The 21,537-nt window shown below is 37.4% G+C and overlaps 1 long non-coding RNA gene and 3 other non-coding genes across 4 annotated transcripts; 1 reads left to right on the top strand and 3 right to left on the bottom strand.

Annotated features, from left to right (window-relative positions):
* LOC150087908 (uncharacterized) lies at positions 1-5,799 on the bottom strand. The gene is made up of 3 exons (XR_016546771.1): positions 5,745-5,799; positions 5,078-5,174; positions 1-125 (listed from the first exon to the last, which is right to left on the bottom strand). It is a non-coding gene; the product is annotated as an uncharacterized LOC150087908 (long non-coding RNA).
* A 9,726-nt stretch (positions 5,800-15,525) lies between these two features.
* TRNAP-AGG (transfer RNA proline (anticodon AGG)) lies at positions 15,526-15,597 on the bottom strand. Its single transcript has one exon. It is a non-coding gene; the product is annotated as a tRNA-Pro (tRNA).
* Positions 15,598-17,228: 1,631 nt separating this feature from the next.
* On the top strand, positions 17,229-17,300 carry TRNAP-AGG (transfer RNA proline (anticodon AGG)). Its single transcript has one exon. It is a non-coding gene; the product is annotated as a tRNA-Pro (tRNA).
* Positions 17,301-18,238: 938 nt separating this feature from the next.
* Positions 18,239-18,310, bottom strand: TRNAP-AGG (transfer RNA proline (anticodon AGG)). The gene has a single exon. It is a non-coding gene; the product is annotated as a tRNA-Pro (tRNA).
* Between the last annotated feature and the right edge of the window lie 3,227 nt (positions 18,311-21,537).

Consider the following 21,537-nt stretch of genomic DNA (forward strand, 5'->3'; position numbering starts at 1 on the left):
ACTTTAAAAGTAGCTGCAGTTTTCAACATAGTTGCCAGGAGAATCTGATCATCATCTGCTTTTGAATAGTTTACACTATTATACAAGGAAAGGTCTTGATACACTGATGATGGAACCAGGACGACCTAGAAAGAGAATACAAGAAATTAAGTTGATTTATAAATCTTACTACTGGAATGCAAATAGAATGAAGACTCTTGAGTGCAATATTTTAGAAATAAGAGATGTTTAAGTCAGACATTTATAAGAAGTTATAGATATTACTATTGCTTTAAAAAATTTTGAAGTTTGTTATAGTGTTAATCGCGGTAAAACGGAACTAGGAACATCAGGTGAACAGAAACTGTTCTCTGTAGTGTTTACTGTAATTATAAAGTATATTAGTTCAAAAAATTAGAGGTGGTAAGATTTGACACTAAATAGAGGGAAGATCATAAAAGGTCCTCCATTTAGAGCACAATTGTATCCACTGTGCAGTCCTCAAATTTACTTTGTGTATGAGACGTGTATTCTACAGTCGGGGGTGACTATTTTGCGAAAAACCTGAATTTTGTTAAGGAAATACAAAAGATAAACATATATAAATAAATACAGACTGTGAAGAATAATCCAACATGGCCAGTGGAGGAAGTAATTAAGATAAATTTAATAAGTTAAGATTAATACAAGAAGCTTTCAGGGTGACGAACTTTTACTTGCTGATTCCCAGCAAGTACAAGTACATCATACAGAAATGCAAACATGATGTAAACGTTAGGAATAGAATAAATACTAAATATGCTGTGCGTGTTCAGATGACTTAGAGCGCACATAAGAACGGGAGATTGTACAGACATTCATTCACTAGATCGGGCGCTCATTGTTGGGGTGTATATGGGATTGCTACCAGCGTTTGTCGTGCTTCAAAACTATTGACTCTAAAATAGGGTGTAGCCTTGTACCTCTGCAGCGATTTAAGACTTTTGGACAGCTGGATATATTTAACGATTCTGACCACGGGCTGGGTATCCACAATTGGTTAGGTCAGCTTTTATTCTGGAAACCTCGGTGCGCCTGGTTTTCTCTGAGCTGGAATGGCTCCAAGCTGGAGAGAGTAGAGCGCGTGCGGTGCTGTTTAGATGACAAGGGGCATGGGATGATCTGTAGTTAGTGAATTGCCCGCACCACATTGGCTTTCAGTATACTGAGGTTTCCAGGTGTGGGCCCACTCGTATCACTAAAACATCCAGGAAAGGAAGGGACCCGTTCGCTTCCAACTCTAAAGTGAACTGGATGAAGGGGAATAAGGAGTTCAGGTACTCCAACAGTGCCGCATCTGAACCACGGGGGATGATGGTGAAAATATCATCAACATATTTGTACCACATAGTAATTGGTACTGGCGAGTTCAGGAATATGTGTTCCTCTAACTCCTCTATTGCGAAGTTAGCGACGGCGGAGCTGACAGGTGCGCCCATAGCCGTAACGTGTATCTGTTTGTACAAAGAATCGCCAAATGCGATGACACCGCCTGACAAACACGGGTTAAAGGCGACACAGATATTTTCTGTAGCTAGTGATGTTCTATCGGATAGGCTGGGATCATTCTCTAGAAGCTGTCTGGTACAAACGACGGCCTGTTGGACTGGAATGGAGGTAAATAGAGAGACAACATCAAAGGATGCCATGATCACGTTGTCAGGAACTATAAGCTGTTTGATGAGGCGAAGAAACTCCTCGCTGTTGGAGACCGTATGGACGGTATTTCCCGCTAGGGGCGTTAGGAGACGAGCGACGTGTTTTGACAGTTCGTATGTCGGCGAACTGCAACAGGACGACGAGCCGAAGAGGAACGTCCGGCTTATGAACTTTTGACAGGCCATAAAATTGCGGGAGCTGGCAGCCCGTGGCATGCAACTGCCATCTTGTCGATATAGAGATCTTCCCAGATTTGAACTACTCCTAAATCAACTTGTTAACGTTTGATTCTTGTCGCCCTAAGATTTGATGGGTGGGTCATTTACAGGCTCATAAACATTGGGATCTTGTAGAAGGACTAGGGCCTTGTTCAAATACTCCGAACGATCCAGTATAACTGTGCGACGTCCCTTGTCGGCGGGAAACACGACGATGGTGTTGTCTTTCCTGGTGGAGTTAAGAAAGAGCAACGTGTTGCCGGCAGTTGAGATTAGAGTTTGCAGGCCGTGCGCGCTGAAGAACAGAGGCCGTTCTGAAGAGGATGTCATTAGCAGTCTCTTCAGGGAGGTTGGCTAAGGATGCCTCTACTCCCATGGCAATTTGCGTGATTGGCGGTCTCCACGGTAGAACGGCGAACTTCATACTGGAGACGAGAACATTGGTCTGTTCAGAGGTTAATCGCTTGCTTCAAGAGTTAGAGGAACACATATTCCTGAACTCGCCAGTACCAATTACTATGTGGTGCAAATATGTTGATGATATTTTCACCATCATCCCCTGTGGTTCAGATCGGTACTGTTGGAGTACCTCGACTCCTTATTCCCCTTCATCCAGTTCACTTTAGAGTTGGAAGCGAACGGGTCCCTTCCTTTCCTGGATGTTTTGGTGAAACGAGTGGGCCCACACCTGGAAACCTCAGTATACTGAAAGCCAATGTGGTGCGGGCAATTCACTAACTACAGATGTTCCATGCCCCTTGTCATCAAAACAGCACCGCACGCGCTCTACTCTTTCCAGCTTGGAACCATTCCAACTCAGAGGAAACCAGGCGCACCGAGGTTTCCAGAGTAAAAACTGACCTAACCAATTGTGGATACCCAGCCGTGTGTTAGACAAGTGCCTGCTACAAGCACAAGAGCTTGCAACTCACGCGATGCCCTCGTCCCCCCCCCCCCGCGACAGTGTACCTACTGCCTATATTCCTTATTATCCGGGCATCTCAGACCAGATTTCTAAGATCCTGCGTGAGTACCGCATGAAATGCGTACAACTCCCTGGTAGGAAGTTACGATCTCTGGTCTCGAGCGTAAAAACACCCATCGCCCCTCTCTTACGCAGCGAAATTGTATACCGCGTAACTTGCCGCGATTATGGCAGTTGCTATATAGGGGAGAGCTCCAGACGTCTTCAGGACCGCCTCGCGGAACACGATAGGTCTATCCGTCTGGGTGACACTGAGCACTCCGCAATCGCGGAGCATTTTTGGTCAACACATCATGACCTCAACCCCAGATGCGATTGTGAGGTAATCGACAAATCTCGACACTATCGTCACCGCCTATGGTTAGAATCGTTAAATATATCCAGCTGTCCAAAAGTCTTAAATCGCTTCAGAGGTACAAGGCTACACCCAATTTTAGAGTCAATAGTTTTGAAGCACGACAAACGCTGGTAGCAATCCCATATACGCCCCGCCCCGTGCACCAAAAATGAGCGCACGATCTAGCGAATGAATGTCTGTACAATCTCGAGTTCTTATGTGCGCTCTAAGTCATCTGAGCACGCACATCCTATTTAGTATTTATTCTATTCCTAATGTTTATATCATGTTTGCATTTCTGTATGATGTACTTTTACTTGCTGAGGAAGGGGTTCGTCACCCTGAAAGCTTCTTGTATTAATCGTAACTTATTAAATTTATCTTAGTTACTGCCTCCACTGGCCCTGCTGTATTATTCTTCACTTAAATTATGGAAACCAGTGCCACACGCCCATTCTCCTAAATACCGACTGGTTAGGTTATGTTAGGTTATACTTACTTGTAACTTATATTGGAGGGAGGATAATAAGCAAGTGCCCTGGAAAATAACCCAATGAACTTTCTCTCATAAACCCAGGATCTATAGATTAGTCCAATCGAACCAAGCAACTAATGTCTAACGAAGATATTGTGACTGAATCAATGAGCCAACGCAACTCAACTGCCAGTGCACTAAAAGGCTATACTGTACTTCTTTCACTAGGAAATGCTCAACCCTTACTCTAGTTCCATAATCTCGCCGATTTCTTTTAGCTAAAGCTATAAGGAGTCTAATTCGCTAATCAGACTGATGCTATTCAATAAATTAGATTTTAAAATGCTTTTATATGCAGAATAGAAAATTCATATAAAAGCGTGTTATCAGAATGGATACTCTGACTGCCAATGCAGTTTACACTGCTCTCACTAAATCTAACTTCATGGCCAACAAACGCGGAAGTAATTAAGATAATGCACCAAACAAGAAATACAACTGAAAATTGTATTATACAGCAAGTGCCCTATTTACAAAGAAACAGGGGAAGCAGAATACAGATACGGTAAGCGGGAAGGAACATGTGGAACGCAACCCTTTCCTATTAGCCATGTAGAATGCAACCTCAGTGTTACTGGAGGTCCGCGTATCACACCTGTATTCACAAGAACCAAACTATTCATTTAGAAATCAGCCAACCACTAAAGCCATATGTATTGAACAGATAAGCAATCAAAACAAGATTTTCAACCTACTCCTCGTTTTAACCTTCATGTCCTATAGAAACATTTCATGGGCTTCTGAAACCAGCTCAGAATTTCGATTTTTTTCAAGTTATTCTGGTGTTTCACCTTCGAACAGTTACTTATACAATTCGTTCTCATTCACAGAATATGTAGACTCGTATTATCCCGTAGAAGCATGGCAACAAATTAAAAATAAGCTAAAATAATCTAAAAAAAAAGTAATATCTTGGAGAAACAGATATTAAGAGTAACTCGTTAATCCGACCATGCAAAACCGAAAAAGTGGCATAATTTATTTAACAGTATTTAGACACTCTCTTATACAACCACAGAAAGAAGTGGAAATACGTAAGTTCCTCATCAAATGTCAGAGGATGAATCAATGACTTAGATGTTCAAGTAATGCCCAAAGAGATGCCATTCGATGTTAGCATACCGCAATATGAATGCAAGCTCATTAAGAATTAGAATGAACAAAAGAAGGCCCAAGGGAGAGCCTTGTGGGTCTTATGCATATGAATTTTTTTTTTTTTTTCTATATTGATCTGCTACAGGAGGAATAAGTTGGATAAGGGAAAGTCGTCTATGCAAAAGCTAATATAGTGCAATTCATTTTTAAACTTTAACGAAATTTCTAACCTTTCCATGGTACTTTGATTTTACTCTTAGGGTGAGCTGCAAAATGTTTTCGTATTCCTACAGCTTCTGTTAAAAGACGATACCATCCATTGATTTTCTAAAAATAAAAAAGGAAAATTGAAAAAAATTTAATTAAATATTTCAATTATAGTTAAATAATTAAAATTAATTCAAAGCAAAAAAAAACATGAAATGAAATAATTTAAATAACAAGAAATATGAATTACTTAAAATAATTTAAATAATGACAATATTAATTTAAAAATTAATTATCTTTAAACAGTATATTATTGATTACTTTTAATAACAGACTGACAGATTGTTGAAAGCTGACTTACGGTAGATCAGATCCAAAGGAAATACTGCAGTTATTAAACTGCAATGACTGATGCTTTGCAGAGACAAACAGCGATTGGAAACATCTGATCGATACGACAGCACCGAAGTTTAATGATTCAATAAATCTCAAAAAGAGACACGCTGTGGGAGTACTGAGTTACACTTGAAAGGATATAAAGTTCTAAGCCACACGAACCGTATAAGGTTCTCCTCTCTGATGCTGCACGTACATAAAAAACATCAGCTTTTTCCATTGCACTTATAATGTAGAAAAGGAACGGGGTAGGATAGGGGTAGAGAGAGAAAGAGAGAGAGAGTACTATCCTACCTGCGATGAGTCCAGAATGTGAGGAATCCCGAAAGACATACATCCGAGGAATTCACTGCGTCTGAAAATAAAAAAAAAAAAATAAATAAAATGAAAACCTTAATGGTTGCGTAACTTCCATTTCTCTGTGGCTCAGAATCTTATGAATGGGTTCAGAAAGGTAAAATAGTGTACGCTATTTTCTATCGCGTTAAAAGCTTTCGAATGTCGAAACTTTCATGTGAAGTATAAATCGCTTTAGAATAAAGATGGTCATATTTCGTCATTCACTAGCTGACGTGGTTTCAACCCTCAAACTACGCGTATCGAATTATTAAGAACAATAACAAGCAAGCACTCGCCATTCTTTCTTCTTTATAAAACTGTGCAGTACTTGAATGATAGTATTATATACAGGAAACATTCATCACTCTTGAAGACGCGTGTTTCGCTTCTTGAAACAGGGTTAGAGTCCTTAAAAACGAATAAAGTCCACGATGCATGCGCACTAAATGTCTTGAAGTGATAAAGGAGATCAGAGGGTTAAAGTCAATATTTATTATTTTTTTCCGCGTAAAAAAATAGAAAGGACACCAGTTTCATAGCGATGAAACGCAATTTAGTCACTGTATTTTAGTAATATTTAGCTTGTCATAAATGCTCAACAACTGATATCAACTGGAAAACATTACGAGAAAACATCAGTTTTCAAATATCTCCAGATCTCAGACCAACTTTAGTAGGCAGTTACAGCCTTTGTTACCTAACTCGATGTTTAATGCACAAGACAAATCCAACTCTCAATCTGCCTGCGCATGCTCACAGACAGGGCAGCACGTCATTTCTAGATCCCAGTCTGTATTCACATATTTGATGCAAAACTCGCACTTGTATGCATGAAGAAAGAATGGTTATGGAACTTAAAATCTCATAAAAATCCACCAAAAACCACAACGAACATGCATGTCATGAACGAATAAATATCAACTCATAAATACCATTAATAAAGGGTTACACGGATTAATTGAGAGTGTGATCACCCCTTATTGCTACATAACTCTCACACTGAGCCCTCACGCTGCCAAAAAGTGTATTCAGTAGGCAATAAATTCTATTCTCTTTGAGGACAGATTTTTGTTTGTATAGGATGCTTGGGGTAGGATGGAAACTTACAATTCACCTCCTCAAAGCATCCTAGGCATGCTCAATAGAGTTCGGGTCCGGAAGTATCGCAGGCCACTCCATTCTCCGGATATTTTCGTCTAGAAATTCAACCAAGCTCTATTGAGGCCCTTGTAAGTTGCAAAGCTATAACTCCTGTTCTTCCGCACTGTGAAAACAAACAAACAAAAAAGAAAGCTCGGTTCGAATCCCGTTAAGGCAGAAGGAACTTTTATGGACTTTTTTACATTGCAGCCATGGCTGAGAATTACATTAATCATGAAGTTTCCTTCCGGAAAGTTGGCTTTTTTCATCCAGAAAAACAGATACTAGACCACAGAAGTCTGTCATCTAAGAGACGGAGGGAGCATGTGACCGTTAATAGTGATACATTACCCACACCGTTATTCCCCCTCATAGTAGAAAGGTTGATATCGTGCACAATGAAATTCAGAAAACTTAATATGCAGTATTGTGCCTCTCTAGTTTTGCCCTCACGGTTAGCGAAATGGATATAATCACCGTCTTCTTACAATGGATGGAAAGAAGTCTGAAAATACTCTTAATGGCACGAGGAACTCTTAGGGTCTTCCCCCCCCCCCCCCCCCAACATGTCTGTGTTAGTCGGTTTCAAGGATTGCATGGTTTTTTCTCCCGGAAACTCCGTTTTTTTTCGTCCAGCAAATAGCAAACCGACCTAAGAACATACGCAATTACAGAAACAATATATTATTGCCTTATAGCCTTAGTTGCTTGGCGCTTAATACAAACCTAGCTTCTCTAGTTTTAACACACGCATTATCTTAATCAGCGGAAAATGTGAAACTTCCATAAATTTTGCACACTAGCGTCTATCAAGATATTTTAAAATGCTGGCTATTTGAATTATGCGATTATAATTTTAACAGTAATCTTAAATAATAATAATAATAATAATAAAGCACATTTTTACTAGTGTGCTTTTGTTTATTAGTATTTGTCTAATTAATGAGTTGGTCATAATTCTGTAAAATGAACTGTTCAAGCTAGCAGCGAACTCCAGAAAAATCGAAATAGAAAGATGACTTTTTCAAATACTTTCTGGAGTATTTAACTGTACTTCTACATTCGAGTGCAAGCAGGCACGTATCGATTGATAATTTTGTGGATTTCTATTACTTATGACAACTCCACGTACGGTTAACATATATCATGCAATTTAAGAAACCGATATTGGTAACGTCTGGAAGTTTCCTTCATCCATCTTACTGTCAAGAAACTTTAAGGAAAGTATCGATGATGTCGCTTTCCATTAGTTTCTAGCACTCATTTTCTTCGGCTCTTTTTTAATTCATTCAATGTCAAACTGACTTTCCCCTTCACTCTCTAAACCCACATCAAAACAGGTCAATAAATAGTTCTTAAGATGTTGTTTGTAGTAATTTGGAAGTCGTATCTCATCTTCATACTTTTGTCCCTTTGGAGATCAATGAGACCTTGACAGCCTAAAATAAACATTTCTAAATACCATAAAACATGTGCTGTAGTAAAAGGATTACATGGAATCACCCCGATGAAAAGTAATAAGACGACCAAGAATGGCATATAGATGACTTACTTTCTCAACAGTTTTCACTTTTGTTATAAAAGGCAGACATTGAAATACAAGCGACGTTTCAACTGAAATTGCGAACCTCTTGTGCTTATGACCAAATGGACTAAATAGTTATTCGAAGGAATTGCATATACGTTTTAATAAATGACCAGCATTTCATGGTGGTTTACATAGATTTTGGAAATATTCATTACTGAATATGTTCCTATGCTCTGTATTGACTGAACAGGCAATGGAAGAATGCAGATATTAGTTTATTCTCCTTTATTTATATTTATGACATTTACACTATATTGTCAAAATTAGTCGGGCACCCCTGGAATTTAGGAAAAATTAACCATATCCACGTGTGAAATAGGTATAAAAGGAGCTGTTTTCACACTAGAAGCAAGTAGATCAACGAAATATAGTAGGTGGGTGGAACTACTGAGATTAACGACTTCCAACGGGAACCTATCATAAGATGCCATATTAGCAATCACTGTTTTTAAACTGCAACATCCTAGATCAGCGGTGGTTGAGGTAATCACCAAATGTAAACATCATTGTGCTACAAAGCCAGAAATCGTTCGGGTAGAGTGTGGAAATTGATGGAAACAGACCTCATGACGTTCAGAAGGGTGGTACGTCGATCCCGTCAGTCCTCATCGAATTCTGTCAACTAGGAGTTCAAGAAGACACAGGAAGTAATGCTATTACATCCTACATATGGATGATATGTAGGAAGTTGCATGAAATTGAATTTTATTTACCAACTGTGATATGTTTGTGATATGTTTTTCAAAAATTCATGCAGCTCCCACTGTAAATCATTAAAAGTCAGGGCCAAACTGATTTAAACTGATAATAAATAGCAGTGGCAAGTCCACTGTCGTAAGAGCATCAAATTTTACAATAATATTTACATTAATTAGGTTTTATTCGTATTATCAATAACATTATGCTAGTTGGGTGATTGTGTATGGGTTGATTGATAACGCTCTCTAGGCGGCTGGTGCCAACTAGACACGCTATACTCAAACTATACGTGCTAATTATGGTTTCAAATTCTTTTAAACTAGAGTCCCGGTTTTTCATTGAAAGCAACCTTCAACACTCCACACTAACAGAATGAAACGTAGGCAAATATCCAAGTCTGAGGTATATACAGTATTAAAGAGTGCCAAAAGCAGTGAGTCACTGTGTGCTAATAACACCACCGCTCATTTCGAGGAACATCCATTGTACAATTGGATCCGTAACAACAGTGGAAAATCTAACAGCTGTAAGAGGGTTCACAGAATTCGTTAAGAGGAAAATGGGAGGAATAATACAATTTAAGAGTGCAAATACTTTCAAAGTGGAAGCATTTTCATGAGAATGGTGTTTCCCAGGACCGGAGTTCGAAGAAACCTAAGACTGGGGAACATTTAATTCATTTTATATAACAAACGCTAAATGTGTTTTCTAATTGTGATGCAACTTCTGCGTTGCAAACAACTGTTCATTAAAACAAATAAAATTTCTTTGGCAATATAAACAAACAAAAAAATAACATTGCTACAAGAGAAAGCGCTATAAAATTGACCAACTTAATCACAGCGTCGCTTGTCTCAGTTTCGCTATATTAAAACAAAAAACAAAAAAAAAAAAAAAAAAGCGTGCACAAATAAATTCGCATTTTTTTTATAACCATTGAAATTAGAAAATAAATTAATCTTTCATTATTCGCAATTAACATTTTAAGTAAAAGTAAATAAACAAATGGTTTTTACTGCCTGAGTAAATCTCCATACCAAAATATAGCCATTCAATTAAAAAGAAAATCCACAGCCAAGAAGGTTAGGTAGGTATTTTACAATTATTATTTTTAGAATGGCAATCGCCAAAGATAATCTAATTCCCATTTTAACTTTACCAAACTCATCTCAGATGTAAAAGCGTTTGAGGGTTACGTTTAGTAGTTCTAAACTTTTTGCCAATTTGCGGACATTTGTAACTTCTCCAATCATTTTAAAGCAACAAAGTGTGGTCAGGATCGCTGTCGCCTTCCCAAACTTTCAGATTATCAGCAAACTTTGCCAGCTACTTCAGTGTCCCAGCACCGATAACTTGCTATTTTAGTCTACTCTAAAAAACGCCCATTTATGACCCCCCCCTCTGTCTCCTAGTCTTCAATCAGCCAGTGATCCAACTAAGGATTTTTTCTGTAATCCCTCGTTCCAGTGTGCAATAACCAATCTTTCCTTGTTATGTTATGGTGCATTAGCATCTTAGGCCATATTGCATTCAGAAATGTGTGTTCAAGTGCTGATTTTCACGTTGTACGGGCTGAAAATATCAGAATAACTCATGAGGAAATCCTGTTCCTCTGCCTGGGATCAGCCAAGAATTCCTCTAGTCTCGGGATTCGAACCTAAGCTTCGCTAAAAGAGTGTCAAGTAGCAAAACCACTAAACTGTTAGGAGAACAATAACCTCCCACAGGTACATAAATCTAGGTACATAAAACCAGAGTTATTTCTTACATCCAATTGTTTTATGATATCAGACCATGAGGAGAATGGTATAACTAGTTTAGTATGGTATAAATAGTTTTTTTTTTTTTTTGGGAAGGACGTCAGTTAACGGCTCTCCTCTCATAGCGAATGATGATAACTGCACTACAGGAGTGTACAATTGATGACCATTGTGCTGTTATGAGATTTTTGTGGGGCAAAGAAAGTTCGAAAAAGGATATTCACAAACAAATATTGCTAGTATTGTCAAAACTTTTTATTACGCAAGGCTATTTACGACTGGATTGAAAACTATTCATAAGGTCGTTCGACATAAAAGTAAATGGCAAATTGGGACATACAATTGAAATGAAAAGCGAAGCCATTGTGGTCCTAGTATGCTCGAGGCCGACCGGGTTAGCCAGGTGGGTAAAGTGCCTGCCTGGCACCCCAAAGGTGGCGAGTTCGAATTCCGCCTCGGGCTTGGATCAGAGTAGTGCAAAAACTTTGGGAGGTGCATTATGGCCACAGAAGCCGATGCGCCAACAACTAACAAAAAAAAAAAAAAAAGTATGCTCGACAAAATTAACAGAACACATAGAAAATGTGGTGTAACTTGTGCAGCTTGCGACGAAGCAGGAGAAACTTTAGTTATAGTTCGCCATCATACTAAAGTTTAGTGTGATGGTGAACTATAGAATAACGATGAAATGAGTAGACAGCGAGAAACTTCGGAGAGCCATAAGGGACATTTACAGGGGTGTATAAGTCTTACCGAAAAGGTCACATTACAGAAGTCGATACAAGATGCTCGATAATATGGTCACATGACATCAGCGTATGATCTTCTCCAACGGCTAAACAAACCTGACAGCGGTGATCCATGTTCGATATAAGGGTTTCTATAAGATTCTGTGGCAATAAATCCCATTCTTCCACCAGCGCAGACTTTATCTCACCAAGTGATCGAGGAGTTGGCTGTTGGCTCCATCACCTAAACTCTGTGCAATGGCGTTGTCGTGCATGAAAAGAAAATCTGGGGAAAGCCGCACCCCTAAAAATCGCACATAGGGTTCGAGGATCTGTTCTCAGTACCGCTGAGCAGTTACGGCACCCCTATCAAAAACATGTAGAGGGGTACGGCTGTTGATCATTATTCCCCACACACACACACAAGAACACCGCCTCCACCGTAAGTGTCCCTTTCTCTGATGTTGGAGGGATGGTACTGCATTTCTTGTTGTTTCCAGATAAAATAACGTCTAGAATCTGTTTGTAGACTAAAACGGGACTCATAAGAAAACAGAACTGTACCCCATTTGTCAAGGCTCCAAGTCACTTGTTCATGGCACCAGTTTCGACGAGCTCTGCGGTGGTTTAAAAAAAAAAAACAAAAAAAAAACATTATATTAGGGTCACGTGGAAATTTATTTTCAACTAACCGTGTGTATTGTGTTTGTAAATTGAGTGCCTGCTTTGCTGAACGAAAACCCCGGGTTTTTTTGGGAGGAAAACCTTGTTATCTATGCCTGAGACAGACTGACTCAGCCACGGAGTGAAAAAGGCCCATTAAAGTTCCTCGCGTCATCGACGGGATTCGAACCCGGGCCTTTTCCACCCGGTGTGGGGAAGACGGTGACGATACCACTGTGCTACGCGCGCAGACGGGGTTAATGGGACAGCGACCACCTGCTTCCTTGCGTAGAGTCCACTTGAATTGAGCCTTCTTAACACAGTCCTGTTGAAAACGTTTTCACCTGTGGCCGCAGGAACCTCAAGAAACAGTTAATGACAGGACATCGTAACGTTTCGTCTTGCTGTTAGAGCCAGATAGCGTTCTGTTCTGGTTGACGTAGCCCTCTGGCAACCTTGGCCAGCTCTTCTTGTAATGGTTCCTGTTTCCTGAAACTGCTTTCATAGTGGCATAATAGCATAGTGTTTTGAGGTAAGGAGCCACCACAGTAATCTTCCACAACTGCGCCATCAGTACTCTTGTAAAGTATACAAAACTCCATAAATGCCAGAAGTGCGTGTGGCATGTTGTATGTGTATAGTATTATGTTGAGTTCTGTTGTTTCTCTGGCTACTTGCGTACAGGGCCCCTAGTGGGATCATGCGTTTCCCGCCACCACCACTAGGGTGTGAACCAGGTTGCCCATCATTCTCTGGCGAGTCTCCGCCAGAGTCACCTGAGCTTCCTAGACGGAGTCCAAAAAAAAAGTGTGAGCAAGGGTGATAGTGGATGAGTCGGAATCAAAGAGGGGAGGAAGATGGAAGGACGAGGAAAGAAAGCATCCTCCAGATGAGGGAGGCAGGGAAGGAACAAAGGGTCGGACACCCCTGCGCCGGGAAGCCCGCCCAATCCAAATGAAAGTAAAATTTGCAGGATAGAGAACCCTGCAATGAGGAGCGCAATTTGGCATCCCACACCCGACCCACTTTATGGTATAAAAGTGCACAGTCATCCTATACCTGAGGGTGTCAGTAGTAACACCTGACTAACCCTATGGTGAATAGGTGCATAGTTACCCCACACCAGGTGTCGGCGAAAAATCCCATCCTTGTGAGGGTTTGCAAAATAGGTTGTTCCTGCTCGGGCATGGGAAGGAAGTATAACCCTGCCCTCTGCTTCCATAGTGCGGAGACGACAGTGACATTAAGCCAACGTGCCACCTCTGCCTGAGACTGCCCGGCTTCAAGTCGTCCAACGGCCAACCATCTCTCAAAGAATCATGTAAACGACCATTACTGCCATCCTGAGTACTGGAGATGTGGCTGTCCCACTGAACAAGCCAAAAAACGTGAATGAAGTGATGTGATCGCAATCAGTGCGTTTATAAGCATGCATAATTTGCATAATGTGCGGCTCTGTAAGGTGACAGTTCTATTGAGTACTCGGAATTCACATGCCAGGATGTCTATTACTGTATATCAAATATTCGCTTTCGGCGACACTTTTCACAATAAACTATTCATGAAAAACATTTTGTTCTATTAATTTTGTCCAGTAGTGTAAAATCAGTGATCCTAGAGGAAAAAACTAACGACATAGTGGATGCTGTGGGATGTCACTATGATGCACTTAAGCAACAGGTTTATGATAAGCGTTTCTCTGAAAATGCGAAGAATGAAAATAATAGATATGACAGGAAAAGATTTTTATGCAGATTTAAAGAAAGATCAGTGGAACTAGTACATGAATGGTTTAGACTTTTTTTTTTTTGAAAAATAAATGCTATATTCATAACAGTTACCCACTTATTTTTATTATTTTACTTGGTGACTCACTTAGTGATTTCGCCTCGTAATTAAACACGACTGTCAAACAAGACTTCCCCTTTACGAATCAATGTTGAAATTTCTTTAGAATTCCAGTCTTATCGAGATGGTATTATATCGTGTTCTTAGCTACAGATTCCACGATCTTGTTGACCACGAAAATCAATTGGTCTATAATTTCCCATCATATCTTTAGATATGCCTTTATGGTTAGAAAAACATTAGTACAGTGTACTTCTAGTTTAAGGGCATCCCAGAGTCCGGTGATGATCTCATTAACAATGTTAAGGGTTTTATACGGTTATCTACCTATTTATTATTATTATTATTATTATTATTATTATTATTATTATTATTATTATAAGTGGATGTATATAATTCGCTTCTGAGGCTTACCCTCCCTCGGCCTGGGAGGGTAAGGCCTCAGGATGTTACTTTTCCAATAGAAGCTTCTCAAAAATCGTTATATGAAATTTCTTATAGCAAGATGATACTCTTTACTATTTCCTCATGATTAAAACTCCTTCGACTGTAAAAGTCGTTGCAAAGTACTCATTCAACTCATCTGCGACTCTTCCTGGGTTGTTTATGAATCCATTGCTTCCATCTTGTAATAGGAGGTTCATTTGATTTGCTGTCCACTTTCTTGTATTTACATACGAGAACTCCTTTCCTCGTTTTAGCTCCCTTTGCCAGTAATTTCTCGTATTGAGCTTTCGTCCACCCTATCTGATCACTCATTTTGTTAAAAATATGATTATGATTGTCATATGGCATTTCGCGATAACCTGTAAGTATCCCATATTTTTTTTACTTTTTCTTAATTAGGCCCTTCAGTGTTCTTGTCATTAATTTTACCATCTATCTTTCGCAGTACTTCTCCACTGGGATGAATAGTGTTAGTGGCAATCAAGGTAAATCTTAACAATTTCCATAATGCATTAATTTGAAGAATGAAGCCCTCACTCTTTCCTTTGACCATCGAAATTTCTTTGAACTCGACCTGCTTAATGATATAATGGTTATTAACAGCTATCAACTCCTACGCTGTCATAATCGTTATTATTATTATTATTATTATTATTATTATTATTATTATTAGCCATATAGTGCAAGGAAGCCTGAGGCTTATGCTGCTCAGGCCAAAAAAAAATTTCTGAGTTACCCTGAGAGAGAAGGGAATCACCAAGGAAGAGAAGAATCATGATATCCAGCTCATGACCCTAGGTGTGCCAAGCCCATACTTACCAGATGTGAGCCCCTGGGATTAAAAAAAAAAAAAAAATGCTAACGGGCTCGTCCGGGATTTGAACCCGGGACCTCTCGCACCCTAAGCGAGAATCATACCCCTAGACCAACGAGCCACTGTAAGTTATTGGGATCCTTGGTGAGAATCAGATTAAAGGACACTTGATTCCCGTGTATCCTTTCTGATATATTTGTTCCATGAAGTCTAGTTGTGCTACAGGCCAAAGGAAATCATACGTCATGTTAAAATCTGATCTAAAAATTATTGTTGTTTTTTAATCTCTTCCTATGTCCCAATATATCTGGTAATTAATAAATGGACCACAGTATAGATGATTAAAGTGTATTTATTATCTGCACGAAAATGAAACATTTTTAAATATAGAACTCTTTCGTGAAAATTATCAAATAAGATAATCCTAATGAATACAAGAAATAAATTTATTTTATTCCTTAGTTTATTCTACCTCTTTATGTCATGAAGTTAATTTTATTAAAAATAACATTGACGAAATTTTAATTACATGAAATATGTTGGTTAAAATAAATTACATTTTTTAACCAAGAAACAAACCTTAATATTAAGGAAAATCAGATCTGATCACACAAAATTCACAGTGATTTTGTCTGTAATTAATATAATTATAACAACAAATTAATTATCGTTATATATATATATATATATATATATATATATATATATATATATATATATATATATATATATATATATATATAATAATAATATGTTTAAAAAATAATTTCTGCGCAAATGCGCTGAAATGATATTTATTATACCACGAGGTGTCGCCACGGTAAGAGCAGTCGATAATTCTAGACAGAAGCTAGTGGTTTCAACTAAAGAAGAATTATAAGTCCGAAGATAAAAAAAACGGTAATATTTATTCTTTAATTAATTATTTTAAATAATTTCTAATCTAAATAATTAGCACAGCTTTTTTTTTAAATTCAGAATCTATATTATACTTACTGATTAATAACATCCCTATGCCACAGCGAGACGAGTAATCTCTTTTGTTTATCGTCTGACAAGCTCTCGCTAATTAAAAAAATAATAAAATAAAAATTAATAAAACATTCTTGGTCAAACTAATTAAAAATAAAATTGTTGCATTAATTCCTATTTAGAGTATCTTAATCGCATCCTTTTAATTACATAGTAAGCGTACATCGCGATAACTTGTTATTCATTATCGGTGTCTTTTACAGTTCAACTACCGTCATGTTTCATACTCGTAGTTCTGAGAATATAAATTATGAAGATGATACAAAAGTGAAATAAACTTACAAGGAAAACTTCTGATCAAACACGGGACTGTTATTGGCCTTTAGAATGGTAGTCCTCCAGTGAACTCGTTTAGTTTCGTCAGGTTGCAGCGAAACCTATAAAAATATTAATCCGTCTTTTACTGTAAATCATATGGCTTCTAATTAAAGTGATAAACAAGAAAAACAAACGTGCTTACTGGATTAACTAAAAGGGATTACAACACCGTCAAACATGGAATCTTATCTACCTCTTCATGTGGGGAGAAAAATAGAAAAAAAAAAAAAAAACAGCAGACACGCGCGATGCAGCTTAAAGCGAAAGATATTTTCAACTTTCATTTGCATAGAAGTTAGTAGAAACGCGTAATGCTGAAATGTCTTCGGATTCGAAGACACGAAATTGAAGACATGAAAAATTACTTATTTTCTGTTATTCCATCTGGTTTATGCCAGGGGTGGCTCGTTGGTCTAGGGGTATGATTCTCGCTTAGGGTGCGAGAGGTCCCGGGTTCAAATCCCGGACGAGCCCAAGCTTTTATCAACCTGTTCCATTGTATAAAAGAGAAAAACTGTTTAGACTTTTCCTTTTTTTAACTTTGAAATATAGGTTTTAAATAAAATGACTACACATCAAACAAATAATTTATTTAACAATAAAGGCAACTTTTATTAAATAAATTATCATTGTTTGAAAATAACTATATTTAGCTGATCTGATTTCTGTTTCGTGTAAAATTGAGATAAGAAATAAAACACAGTACACACATTTTAAAAACTAATTAAACTACTTTTCGAGTCTTTGGGCCCGCGAAATGCATCATGGTCAATGACAGGTCGATGTTGCTAACAATCTCGTTTTCAATGGACAACAAATAATACGCCCATAATAATCTATTAATATTATTTTAAAAAATAAAACAATTTTTAACTGAAAGGTGGTTCATAGGTTATTATACTGGCAGTCGCGCCAAAAAAAATAAAAATAAAAATAATAAATAAATAATAATAATAATAATAATTGTTCAATTGTTGTCCGTAGGTGGCCTCATGGCCTCAGATTGTTAAGACTTGTTTGAGAAGTATGAGATGAATCTGGAAAGATTGCGTGGATTTAGTTCACTGTCTCAAAAGAGAATGAAGTAACCATCTTTTGAGGATCGATAAGGACTACGTCATTGAGTGTGTGGAGCAAAAAGTATGGGAATGGAAGTAGCCGTTAACGTGTTGCATTTTTTTAAAATAAATGTACAGTATAATATTTGTATGATGTGCTTCTTATAAACTGAAATATATAATTTAATTTATAATGCTGGGATGCATTAATTTAAATACTGGATATTTTTCTTAAATTGACATCGCATATTGCAATCGTCTAAACTTTAGTTTTAATCTGATAGTCTAAATTTGGTGTGCTTTGGATTTCCGAGAAACTAACAAAAAAGTAAAGAAAAAAAAAATCCTTTTAACGGGCTCGTCCGGGATTTGAACCCGGGACCTCTCGCACCCTAAGCGAGAATCATACCCCTAGACCAACGAGCCATTGTGATAGACATTTCTGTTTGTATTTTTAAGAATAAATCTCAATGACCATTGATTTCAATAGCATATGGTCACTATTATGGATATGTGCTGCCATCTTGTGATTCAAATCCTAACTTACTAACTGTAGTACAATATTGCACGATATAATATCAGTGTAGACAGTTTACCCATAAATTAAACTACGTATGTAGTGTGAAGTCATCGTTTTTTAATTGTATCTCATATTGTGGTTACCTTTATGGGTAAAATATGGTGTAGCTACACCAATATTATATAATTAATTTAAACCTATATCATTACGTCTCGCGCATTGAATCTTCAGATATTGCATGATACAATTAATAACTAGTTTATTTTACTAATTTATTTTTTCATGTAAAATACGTATTTTTTTATTTTTAGATGATTTTTGAAACTAAAAATTTATTAGTTAAATTATTTATTAGGTAAACGTTAGCATAAGTTTTTTTAATATTTATTTATTTGTATAGGTAAAAGAAATATTTATAATAATATTCAATAATAATACAATCACCAAGAAAATGGAAATGGAAATATATTTTTTTTCCCCTCTCTATTCTATGATTCAGAGAAACAATAAAACCTGGAGCCGGAAAACAAAGGAATAAAAATCTAAAAAAAAAAAAAAAACTAAAAGGTGTCAAAATTCTTTTGTGTAAACACAAAGGAATTTCGAAACCTATGGTCAAATATCAGAAATGCGTCTTAGCTTTCATAAAAATAATTATATTATAGTTATAATATTAATTACTGAATTTTTTAAATTAATAATATTAATTAAATTATTGATGAGATGGTAATTAATTTAAAAAAAGAGAGATTTTATAATAATTGATTTGGATATTAACAATTGTTATATTTTAAAATAAATTATAAATTTGATTTTATAATTCTTTAATTCCATTCGACGCCTATTATTACCCTTTTTACGCCTGTGGCTATATCCATTATTCTATTGAGTCTAAAGTGAAGTTTAGAATCGATAAAGTAAGGTAATAACAATGTTTATCAACTTTGCCTTTGGAAAGCACGCAACTTTATGAGCGCCTCCGTAGCCAAGTGGGAAGGAGCAGCAGTGCGTAACACACGCTTCTTGATTAGACCGGGGTTCGAGCCCGTCACCACCAAATACGGAGGATGCGGAAAGGTCAGGAATGACCACCGCATATCCCGGAGCAATATGGCCTTAGTTGCTAATGCTCCTAAAAACCAAATAACAAACAAACAAGCAACTTTATGAATCAGATGGTTTCGGGGCGACATAAATGGGGGGGGAGCATTGGAGGCGCCGCACCAGGGCCTCCGATCTAGGGGGGGGGAACACAATCGAGAGAGCCACCAAAGTTCTAATATAAATAAACGAGGCGGCCTTACCCCATTTGCATCCGGCCCCAAAGTAACTTTGCATGGCCCTGCAGGGTTTTAAGTGCCAGAACACAACTTTTCTCTGCATCAAAATTTACATCTAAACTGTGAATAAACACTAGGAAGTGTTCATAATAACTGAGTCATAACCCATTTAAAACACAATGGTGCTTCAAAGTCTGAATCTTACACATTATACAAATAACACCTATTAAGATGCTCTTATTATATACTACAATTGGCAAAGGAAAAACGTGCGGTAATTTGTAACGTTTATTCTGTACAGTGAATTAAATGTCTAATTCGGTCCTACCTTGACGTAAGCATTTATCAGGTGACACCTCCTTGATGATAACTTGGCAGCACGGATTACTGAAAAGGAAAAAGAAGTCCTTGCAAAGATTTTTCACTTCACACTTTATTATTATTATTACTATTATTATTATTACTATTATTATTATTATTAGCCATATGGTGCAAGAAAGCCTGAGGCTTATGCTGCCACCAGCCAAAAAAAATTCCCGAGTTACCCTGAGATAGTCAGAAGTAGAAGGGAATCACCAAGAAAGAGAAGAATGATGATATCCAGTGCAGTACCCTCCTGGGTGTGCCAAACCCATACTCACCAGATGTGATCCCCTGTGGTTAAAAAACCTGTTAACGGACTCGTCCGGGATTTGAACCAGGGAATCACTAAGAGTAACATCAAAACGGTTTCAGAAAACCTATGGGGAATTTGATAAATTCATATTTGCTGTATTTAGATGGCAAGAGCGGTTCAAAGATGATAAAACTGGCATAGAACACACCCTATTGCAGGACATCATCAACATCAATAACCGATGTCATTATTGGTACAGCATCTGCTTCTTGAAGACCGGCAATTTATAATCAGAAATTTTACACATGTTATGTAGAAATTATGGAAGCACACAAAGCATTTTGAAAGAACATTTCAAATTGAAAAACTTTATTTATACATTTATAATTGAATTTATATATTTATTTATAACTGAAGAACCATATCTATATACTGTATTTATTACTTTGTTTGTATTATGTATTCTTATTACCCTTTCATTTATTATTCTTTAGTTTGTTCTATATCTATATAACGTCGGTGTAGATACACCATAGACAACTCTTAAAGAAAAACTACGGTATTAGCTTCACAAAGGCATCATTTCATCTGTATCTCATATTGTGCCCATCCTTCACAACGAGTTGCCCATGTATTGAACTACCTCGAATAAGTAACGCTTCACTAATAGAGAATAGTTAGTTATTCCTCTGACCGTTTGGTCGTCCCGGAGTATAAACAGAAAATTTATTTATTTATTTATTTATTTATCCTCGGTGGGCGTTAGTGAAGCCTTGCTTATTCAACTTAGTGAAGCGCTACTTATTCGAGGTAGTACAATACATGGACAACTCGTTGTGAAGGATAAGCACAATACGAGATAAAGATGAATTGATGCCTTTCACACTACTACCGTAGTTTTTCTTTAAGTAGAATCCTAAACTCTTAAAATATTATGCCTAGTTGCATTTAATTTTATTTAAATTTAGTTTGTTCTATACGAGAGGTGTCCAGGCCGCATGCGGCCCCCGGCCGTGTAGGTCGACCCACGTATTGTACTCGTATGTCTCCTGGGTTTAAAACAAGCGTGTCACAAAACACAGTTTCACATTGACTTTTGAAAATGTTTGTTTTTAGTAATATTCGATTTTTTCTATATTGCGTTCTTCATTAGTACTTATTATTATTATAGCCATGTAATTAGATTGGCATCAGCGTTGTGTAATAATTGTTGAATTTTCGTATTTACAGTAGACTT

The sequence above is a fragment of the Mastigoproctus giganteus genome, chromosome 3 (assembly GCF_048544385.1).
Source record: "Mastigoproctus giganteus isolate SK-2022 chromosome 3, ASM4854438v1, whole genome shotgun sequence".
Classification (NCBI taxonomy): Eukaryota; Metazoa; Arthropoda; class Arachnida; order Uropygi; family Thelyphonidae; genus Mastigoproctus; species Mastigoproctus giganteus.